The sequence below is a fragment of the Cucurbita moschata genome, unplaced genomic scaffold, assembly GCF_002738365.1.
Source record: "Cucurbita moschata cultivar Rifu unplaced genomic scaffold, Cmos_1.0 Cmo_Scf00164, whole genome shotgun sequence".
Lineage (NCBI taxonomy): Eukaryota > Viridiplantae > Streptophyta > Magnoliopsida > Cucurbitales > Cucurbitaceae > Cucurbita > Cucurbita moschata.
In genome coordinates this window covers 30,463-41,297 of record NW_019268680.1, presented here as the reverse complement: position 1 = coordinate 41,297, position 10,835 = coordinate 30,463, and the positions used below count along the sequence as shown (strand labels likewise).

Here is a 10,835-nt window from a genome sequence, read left to right as displayed (position 1 = left end):
AATATATAGCTTAGTAGTGGCGGGATCAAGACAGCGGAACCCTTTATGAGCAGGACTATAACCCAAAAAAAGACAAGTTATGTTGCGGGGAGAAAGCTTGTTAGGCATATAATCACGCAAATAAGGATAAACACGACAACCAAAGGAATGAAAATTGTCATAATGTGGAGTGTAGCCATAAAGGAGTTCAAAGGGTGACTTACCTCCAAGAAGTGGAGTAGGCAACCGGTTGATAATATAAGCTGCAGTGCTGAAAGCGTCAACCCAAAAACGAGGAGAAAGATGAGAGTGAAAGAGAAGGGTCAAGCTAGTCTCAGTCACATGACGATGTTTTCTCTCAGCACGACCATTTTGAGCAGGTGTATATGGACACGAGAGTTGATGGTGGATGCCAGAATTACGTAAATGAGTTTTGAAATAAGTGCTAGTAAATTTGGTACCTCCATCGCTTTGAAATACCTTGATACGAGAAGAATATTGATTTTCCACAAAATTTTGAAATTGAAGAAAAATATCAAAGAAATCAGATTTAAATTTGAAAGGGTAAAGCCAAGTGAATCGAGAATAATCATCAATAAAAATAACATAATAAAGAAAACCTGAATTTGATTTGACGGGAGAAGGACCCCAAAGATCACAATGAATAAGATCTAACATATGAGACGACCTACGTTCATTGCACGAATAAGGCAATCGATGACTTTTCGCAAGCTGACAAATATTACATAATGATGAAGAAGGCAATAAAGACTTAAGAGAAAGATGACCTTTTCTATTTAAAAAAGAAATAACATAATGATTCACATGACCCAGACGAGCATGTCATAAATCATATGAAGCACGTAAAGATTTGTTTCTAATGACTGAAATAAAAGCAGAGTTGTCGCGCTCCAGCACATACAGCCCTCCATCTCTTTTACCGGTTGTCACCACCATTCCTGTTTGACAATTCTGGATAGTAATAAGATTATTAACAAATGTAACGGAGAGAGGAAAATCAGACGTTAATTTACTTATGGAAAGAAGATTTTTAGTGAAGTGAGGGACAACCAAGACATCTAATAAGTGAATATTTAGAACAGGAGAAAGAGTACCGGTGTGGGTAATGGGTAGGGATGCACCGTTTACTACGATCATATACGTTTACTACGATCACTGAGTCCTTACCCGTGTAATTTTTAGACTGATCCAAAATAGATGGGTCTGCAGTCATATGGGCTGAAGCCCCAGTGTCCAGAAACCAATCAGCAGTATCGGGTCCAGCAATAGAACATTACGTGTTAAAGGCTTCAACAAGGTGAGCATGAGAAGAATCAAGTCGAACATACCGTTGGTTGCAACGGTCAGCATAATGACCCTCTTTGCGGCATATTTGGTAGTGAGGTGATCGACGACCTTGACCTAAGTGGGTTCGTCCTCGATTGGAAGAGTTGTTGTTGTTGTGAGAAAAAGAACGACCTCGCTGGTTACTAAAGAAAGCAGGGTGGCTTCCATGGGTGCGACCACGATTAGTGGTTGTGAATGCTATAGGAGTGGAGTCAGAGGACTCAAGGGAACGCTAGAACAACTCAAAACTTTCAACTTTAGAGACTAAATCTACAAAACAAGGGATAGGTGTGAGAGCTATCTGAGCAGTAGAAAAAGTTGAAAATTCTGTGCCAAGTCCACGAAGGAACCAGTGCACTTTATCAATATCCTCGACGGGTCTGCCAATGGCATAAAGTTGGTCACAAATTTTTTTGAAGGCACGGGCATACGCAGCAACAGGTTTGATGCCATGTTTCATCAATTGCAAGTCATCCTTGAGTCTCAGTTCACAAGCTTTCGAATGATGGTTGAACGCAGTTTCCAACGCAAGCCGAACATCACGTGCAGTAGAGAGACCAACAACAACAGCCATGGCTTCCTCAGTGACAGAGGAGAGCAAGAGACAAAGAAGTCGTTGATCGGCTGCTCTCCACGCCAAATATTTGTGGTTGAGTGTTGAGGAGGTTTCTGGTTCAAAGCGAGGTGGTGGAACCATAGTTCAATCAGCATGTCTTGACTCTCAAAGAGAGGGAGAAGTTTAAGAGGGAGGGAGAAGTTGATTTTTCCAAAGAAGATAATTGGAGGAAGAAAGTTTGATGGTGATCATATAGATGAGAGTACCGGGAGGGAGAAGTTGGTTTTTCCAAAGAAGATAATTGGAGGAAGAAAGTTTGATGGTGATCGTATGGATTAGAGTATTAGAGGGAGAAGTTGGTTTTTACCAATAAGATAATTGGAGGAAGAAAGTTTGTTGGCTTTTTGGCCCTTGATCCCACCTTAATTAATTTCAATTAATTGATTGATGTTTTGATGATAACAAACCTACTCTTAATTATTAACTATTTTTAGTATTTTGAACTGTCCACAATATAAGGTCAGGAATAACGATTTCAACGACTTTTCAATTACTCAAATCAGAGCTAAAACGAAGAAATTACAGTCGAGACAACATACCCGACGTGATAATGTGGCAGCAAAATAAAAATGATGGACAAATCAAAATATATCAAAATATGACATTTATAATTTTAGAAGAGTAACAAATGAAGGAGTTTTCTTATTATTATATTTCTAAATAAAATTATTTTTACAAAATATAAATTTGAATCTAACGGTTATTCACATCAATTTTTATTATTACTATATTATATTATCATATTATTATATTTTAAAATTTTGGTGGTTACTCACATCGTTTTTATTATTATTATATTTATAATAAATTTTAAATTTTACATTTGACGGTTCCTCACATAACTTTTTATTATTATTATATTATTATATTTATAATAAATTTTAAATTTTACATTTGACGGTTCCTCACATAACTTTTTATTATTATTATATTAAAAAATTTAAATAAATGAATTTAGAAAATTTTCTTATTTATTTACTTTTAATCTCTACTAGGGGTGTACAAGGTCCGGGTTGGAGGATTTTTTTTACCCAACCCAAAAGTTCGGGTTGGTTGAATTTGTAACCCAACCCTCTTTTCGGGTTGGGTCCGGGTTGGGTTATCAATTTTTTTTTAAAAGTTTTATTTATCTACAATTTATAATTATTAGGACACAATCTCAGATAAAATATTTTAAAAATTCACATACAAACACAAATCAATTTATAATTATTGACAAAAAAAAAAAAAAAATTCAATAAAAAAAACAACTAGCGAAAATTGTAACATATTAACATAGTTCAATATTATCATAAAACTAAAAATAACTAAATATCGATATTTCTTGAAAATTATAATTATTCGGATACAATCTTAGATAAAATATATTAAAAATTCACGTACAAACACAAATCAATCTATAATTATTGACATAAATAAATAAATTCAATAAAAAAACAACGAGCGAAAATTGTAACATATTAACATAGCTTAACATTATCATAAAACTAAAAATAACTAAATACCGATATTTCTTGAAAATTAGTTATAGTAACATAAATATAAGGATAGATTATAAAATTAAATAAACAATAAAAATGATTAGTTCAAAAGTATGGTATATAATAAAAATAAAAAATATGTAAATATATTTTAATTAAAATATGTTTATTTAGACGTAATCAGAGTCCTAAACTATTAGAAAAAATAAAATATATAAAGATTATAAAATTAAATAAATAATAAAAATGATTAATTTGGTATATAACAAAAATAAAAAAATATATAAATATATTTTAATTGAAATATGTGATCAGAATTCTAAACTATTAAAAAAAATAAAATAAAAAAAATATATATATAAATATATTTTAATTGAAATAGCTAGAGTCCTAAACTATTAAAAAAAATAAAATATATAAAGTTGTGATATGATAATATAGCAACAAATAGATAATAAATAAAGAATAATAATAAAAAAAAATAAATATTTGCTAGGCGTCGAACCCGGCGTAAGTTTTCTTGAATAGGCCTCAATACCACTTTGGCAAACCCATTAATACAAAACAATTCTCAATATATTTTATCTATTTTTGTTTGGCTCGGGTCAAACCTGAAGGTTTTACCCATGAACCCGAAACTGAACCGATTCAGTTCGGGTTCAGAAAAAATGGACCCAACCCTACTCGAAATGCTAATCCAACCCTTATAGTTTGGGTTGGGTTGGTTCGGGTTGTCGGGTTGAATGTACACCCCTAATCTCCACCTTCCATTATTCCTAACACAATCCAATGGTCAATATTAATTCCATGTTGCCACTTTTCTTCTCTATATAAACTCATCTTCTCCCACATTTTAAAACACACAACTTCCATAAATTCTCCAATCCTCATTTGTTCAAAGTCTTCATTGTTTAGTGCTCTCTCCAAGCTTCCAATTTTATTTTTATTCATCTTATTATTGAGAGAGATTTTTTATTGTAGGGTGAGAAAATAGTTGTGAGTGTTTCAAATTGTAAATCTACTCTTTGAAAAAGTTGTGGTGTGTTTGTTAAAACACTCCAACCACGTCCTGTACGGTTGATGACGGCATTGTAACACGAGACCTTGACACATGCATTTATTTTTTTAGACTTAGGCTAGGATAGGATGTTTTTAATTTAAATGTTTATTTATTCTTTTATTGTGTCGTTTTAAAGATATTTTCAAACACCAAAGTCCATGATAATGTTTTAAGATGAAAAATATGTTTTATGAAAGCTTAAATGAAGTATATTTACATTCAATGTTCATGATATGTATACAATAGCGACCTTGGATTAAAAACAAAAATTAGGGTTGTTACAGCGTCGTTATGAAGGCCATAGAACCGAAGCTAGGGTAGTTGCATTTATGTTTAAATTGTAGCACTTAGGTTAGATCATAGTGTTTTTGTTACTTTGAACTTATTTTTATTTCTTTTGTGCTACTTCATTGATGTTTACTTTTCATTGAAATGAATTTTATGAACATTTAAGTCTATGACTACTAACGATGACATCACAAGTCGAGACAATGACACATGTATAAAACATGTATATTTATTCTAGACTTAGGTTAAAAATAAAGTGTTTTTATCTTTAATATTTATTTATTTTATTTAGAAAATTGTTATGTTGTTTTATTCTTTTTAAAATTACAATATAACCTTTTACCTTTTATGTTTCAAAATTATTACTTTTGGATATTTTGGTACTAAATTATTTTCAATCATATTATTAGTCAATAGTTTATTATTATTATTATTATATTATAAGTTGTACGTAGAAGAAATGTGGGAAGATTTGGATCTCAAAGTCAAAGAAATTCAATATAGTGAAGGCAATTCTTGAGAGGAGTTGTTGAATGCCGAAGCTATTTCTTCATATAGATTGTTGAAAGTTGCCCCATTACCCTCCCTTGAAAACACAATCTGCCATTATATAATTTTAATTTAAATATTTCAATTAAATATTTAGTCTTATATATATATAATTACTGATTAATTACCGATTCATGTACAGCTGACGACGATATTGCAAGTAAAGATTATAACACATGCATTATGACACATGCATATAACAGTTGTATTTAAATTATTAGACATTAGGTTACAATAGGACATTGTCACTTTTAATATCTACTTTCTTTTATCTAATATTTCTAAGTTTATGAAATTGTTTTATGAAAATGTTGGTAAATATTTATGCATGAAAAGTTATGTCGTACATACTGCAGCGACTTTAGATCTCTAGAAAACTAAAGCGGTTACAATTCTTAACATTAATTTCATATCTTACGTAAAAATATGATTACCTGATAATCTTCCAGGGTTTGTGATTTAAACCCAGCAGCATAGTAATCAAAATAGTATTCCCAAGTTCGTATGAAACCTTGATCGAATACGAGTTTAAGTATTTTGCTGAAACAAAATATAAATTAGATTGGAATTAGAAACCATTTATTATAATAATGGTTTGGTTTCTTATCGTTGATTGTTCAAGAAATTCTTTCTCCAACATCTCAATGTTTGATAGTAATGAATTCCAATATTTTCCAAGTGCGCTACGCTGTGCCCAAAGGATTTTTTTTTCATTATTAATTATTAATAATTATTGTTGAAAATGAAGAACATAAATGAATTATTTACCAAAGCCTTGATGCAGCAGCCATGACCGTTGTTATTCTACTTAATGACGGTACGCACCCTCCTAGAAATATATATTCTTTTATAAAACCAGAACTTAGTCGATGCTCCTCATAAGACTCGTCTGACACTGATATGAACTAATGAAAAATAATAATAATAATAATAATGATAAATAAAGAGTAATTAAAAAAATTAATTATCACTAAAAAGTTTTAAAAAAAAATTAATTGAACCCCTAGAATAAGAAGACCATTTTCCTCTAACACTGATTCACAACAACCAAAGAAATCTTCCATAAATTCGTGCCAACTGCTTCTATCATCTCGCTGCCAATTATAAATTACAAATTTAGTTTAATTTTTTAATTTTTATGTCTAATAAATTATAACTTAAGAAATTATAACTAAAAGTTTAGTATGAAAGTTTTGATGACATTGAATAAATAATACATAGGAAGTTTAGATACTAAATCTATAATTTAATCAAATAATATATATATTATTATTAATAGCTTTATTTTATTCGAAAACTTGCCATGATAGGATTCTATCATATTTAGTAGTACTTGACAATTCTAGACAGTGGCAAAGAAGAAACTCAATTTGATCCTACAAGAAGGTTGGATCAAAATGATTAGTAATGAAATCGAGTAATGGTGTAAAATGACTATAATACCCCTAAAATAACTTACCTTTTATTTATTACCCAACGGATCTCCTAATATCATGAAACTTTATATGAAGCCTTATTTTACAATGTGAAAGAATTATATAAAGTTTTAGAACTATTGATCACGGTTGGGGTTCGAATTAAGTTTAAGGTGGTAAAATGACCAAAATGTCCCTACCGTTCCTTTAAAATATTTCAAGGTCCAAATACCCTCCTAATGATCCAATATTTTAAGTAAGGCCTATATACAAGGACATGAAGGGTTATGTAATATTTCAAGATGTTTAGACCAAGTTTAGAATCTAAATCAAGTAAGGAGTATAAGCTAAAGCTTAAGAGAAATGATTGAAGTGTCTCTACTGGTTAACCAAGATTTATGGAGGCCTAGAAGTTTAATATGACTTAAGCTCACTTTAGGATAGTGAATGTCACCAAGTATTATGATCAGGGTGTGTCATTAGCTTCAAGCTATGCTTAGGTTAGCCCTTGATTGTTAAGTAATCAGATGGTACCCTAATTCAATATGATCTCAAGGTTAGCACTTGATTATTAAGTAACAAGGATGATACTTCATGATAAGCTTTAGCTCTTGATGGTTAAGCAACAAAGAAACTACCCTAACTCAATCAACAATCGAAAGAAGTAAAATAGGCGCATAAGAAAGAGATATTACCTGAAGGCCAAGATCTTGAACCCTTTTTTTTGGCATATTTCAATTGTTGTTTGGACAAAGTAATGCCGGTACAATGACATCCAGTTTGCTTAACTATTTCAATAGCTAAAGTTCTCCAACCACACCCAATATCCAAAACTTTATGCTTTTCGTTGATTCTTGCCTATTAAGAAGTAAGGATTAGGTAACGTAAAATATGTTTAGTTGTGTAATAATATAATAATCACCTTCTCAATAAAAATAGAGATTTTCATCAATTGTGCAATCCTCAAGTCTTCATCTTCCCTCTTTGTTAAGAAAACAATGCAAATCATCATATAGATTATCAATTTTTTAATAAATAAAAGTTGGTTATGCGAACCTTAATGATGGCACATGAGTACATCATTGTATCATCCAAGAAGAGAGAGAAAAATTCATTGCTCTATACAACCAAATCAATTATTCAACCGTAGAGAATAATTTGATACAAATGGAATTAAGATAGAATAATTAAAAATGTTATTGGATATTGAGGGTATATTAGTAATTATATTGAAAGGTTGATACCGTGATTTGTTCTATAATTCTTCACCTCAAGATTCAAAATCTATAATTTTAAGGAGATTCAACACGTTTAATTTTGAAGTTCCTATGATTAAGTTACCAAACGAAAAGAAATTGTAACGACCCAATAGGAGAGAATAATTTGAATGTGAGTCACTCACTTTTAATAGTATTGTTAGTCGACATAGTAGAATAAGTTACTAAACTATGGAGTAACTATAGGAGAATTGGTAGTAGATAGACAAGTTTTATGCTTTAACGATGAAGATCATCGTTCAGTGGTTCTTAACTTGAGGAGAAAGTTTACGAAGCTAATTAGTACTTTCTCTACTATATATACTCATGAGAGGTATGTCTTTTCATAATAACAACAAAGAGAATTAAAGGCTAATGCTCTCTTTATTTGTTTCAAAACATCTCCCCTCAAATTGTTATTTTTTCTCTCTTTATTTGTTTTGAGGATCGTCGGACATTTCCAACACTTATTAAACACTTGTTAAAGTTGATGAATATATGAGAAACACAAAAATGTAAATTCAAGAACCTATTAAAAACTTTTAATGTGAGATCCACATCCGTTGGAGAGGAAAACGAAATATTTCTTATATGGGTGTGAAAATTTCTCCCGAGCAGACACGTTTCAAAACCATGAAGCGGACGGCGATACATAACCGGACTAAAACAAACCATATTTGTTAGTGGTGGTCATGGGCCATTACAAATAGTATCAGAGCAAGACACCGGACGGTGTGCTAGCGAGAATGCTAGACCCTAAGGGAGTGGATAGGATACACATATACATTTTTTTTTTTTAATAAAGGAGTGAAAACTCTCGGTAACAAATAAATTTTAAAACTGTGAGTCTAAAGACGATATGTAATAGGAAGATACGCGACACGCTAAAATTGATAATATTTGTTAGTGGTGGAGTGTTACAATTAAGTTCCTTCAAAAATGAAACTCGTAATTAAAATGTCTTATAATTCATATTTACTTTATTGTCTTGTTTGGTGTTGTATTAGAAGAATTTGTATCCTTATTAGCAATGAAAAGCTGCAAAAGAGAAGGTGTGTATGAACGAGGGCGATCATTAAGAACCTCTTCTTTATCCATTAATGAAAATTCTCCATTGATATATGCACCTACAAGCCCAAGTCTAGCTTCTCTCATAACCAGTAAAAATAAATTATATTTTATCCTTTTTTTTTCAACCACTTTTTAAAAAAACAATAAAATAAATAATTAAGTTACCTTCCAATAAAACGGAGGATGTGAACTTTTAGAACGACCTTACATGGGAAGCTGTTGCTTATAGTTCCCTCGAAGGTAAATATTTCTCCCCCATCTTCATATTACTGTCATTAAATTTATTATAAGCAATATAAATTCTCATTAAAACAAACACATGAATATTGTATCGTGTTGGTTCACGTTAACGATCTGGTGGATATGTATTGACCAAGAAATCTTGTAACAAAAAGACGTACTCATTTTTCTATTAGAGACAAAACATTACGTGCTGCCATTATACGTGCCTTCATTCAAAGTTTTTGTGTTACTAAACTTTCATCAAATTATTCAAAATCTACTCAAATTATTCAAAATCTACAACGTTGAGGAATAGATTGAAACCATTAGTAAAACAAGTTTAAAATTACATTTGACTTGGTCGTCTTAGTTCATATTTTACATTTTTCTAAGATGATAAAAAAAAATAAGAAACATGGATGTTTGCCAAAAACTTTTGTTTAGAAAAAATTAAAATTAAAAATCGAAAAAAAAAACACTAAAAAATATGAATGTTATCGAATGACTCTAAATATGTTACGGAATGAAAATATGACAGACAAAAATAAAACAAAAGTCATGTTTGAAGGTGAAAGCAAGAAGGGCTACCTTTGGTATGATCCACAAAATCAAAGTTCTCCTCTTCTCTTGGATGCTATCAAACTCATTTATAGCTTTGAAGGAAGTTCCACAATAAATATAATTGTACGTTAATAAATGTAAGAGAGAAACTACGACATTTAATCAAAGGCCGACCTAGAGCTAAGAGGACATGAATTTATATAAGGTTGGAAGTTTCGTGTGAGAGATTTCATATCTATTGTTGATAGAAATGACTGTCAGTGAGGATGCTGGACCCTAAAGAAAGGTGGATTGTGAGATGCCACATCGGTTGGAGAGATAAACGAAGTATTTTCTATAAGATTGTGAAAATCTATCCTCAACAGACGTGTTATAAAAACCTTGGAGAGAAGCTCGAAAGTGAAAGCCCAAAAAGGCCAATGTCTGCTAATGGTGGGCTTGAATGGTTACAAATGGTATTAGAGTCAGAAACCAATTGGTATGTCAGCGAGGACGCTGGGCCCGAAAGGGGAGAGTACTGTGAGAGATCTCACATCGATTGGAGAGAGGAATGAGTGCCAGCGAGAACATTGAGCCGTGAAGAGAGTGGATTGTAAGATCCCACATTAGTTGGAGAGGGGAACAAAATGATTGCCAACGAGGTCTCTGGACTCTGAAGGGGGTGCATTGTGAGATCCCACCTCGGTTAGAGAGAAAAACGAAACTGTCTTTATAAGAGAGTGTCTAATTGATATTGTTGGACATTTTTGAAATAATGTATCCATTAGCTACCAAATTAGTTCAACCTAAATGTATTGATGTACAATACTTAGATTAGTTAATCTTAATTATAAAATTATTATAAATATTTATATAATTATAAACATAAATATATAAACTAAGAATGAACCAATCTAAGTTTTAAAAATGATTAAATTATTATCGCAATTTAATAATTTAGGTCATAATTATAATAAATGGAATGTGTAAAAATATTTTGGAAAGTGAAAG

At 31.2% G+C, this 10,835-nt stretch overlaps 1 pseudogene; it reads right to left on the bottom strand.

The window, feature by feature from the left end:
• Positions 1–5,266: 5,266 nt before the first annotated feature.
• Positions 5,267–9,089, bottom strand: LOC111440270 (annotated as a pseudogene).
• Between the last annotated feature and the right edge of the window lie 1,746 nt (positions 9,090–10,835).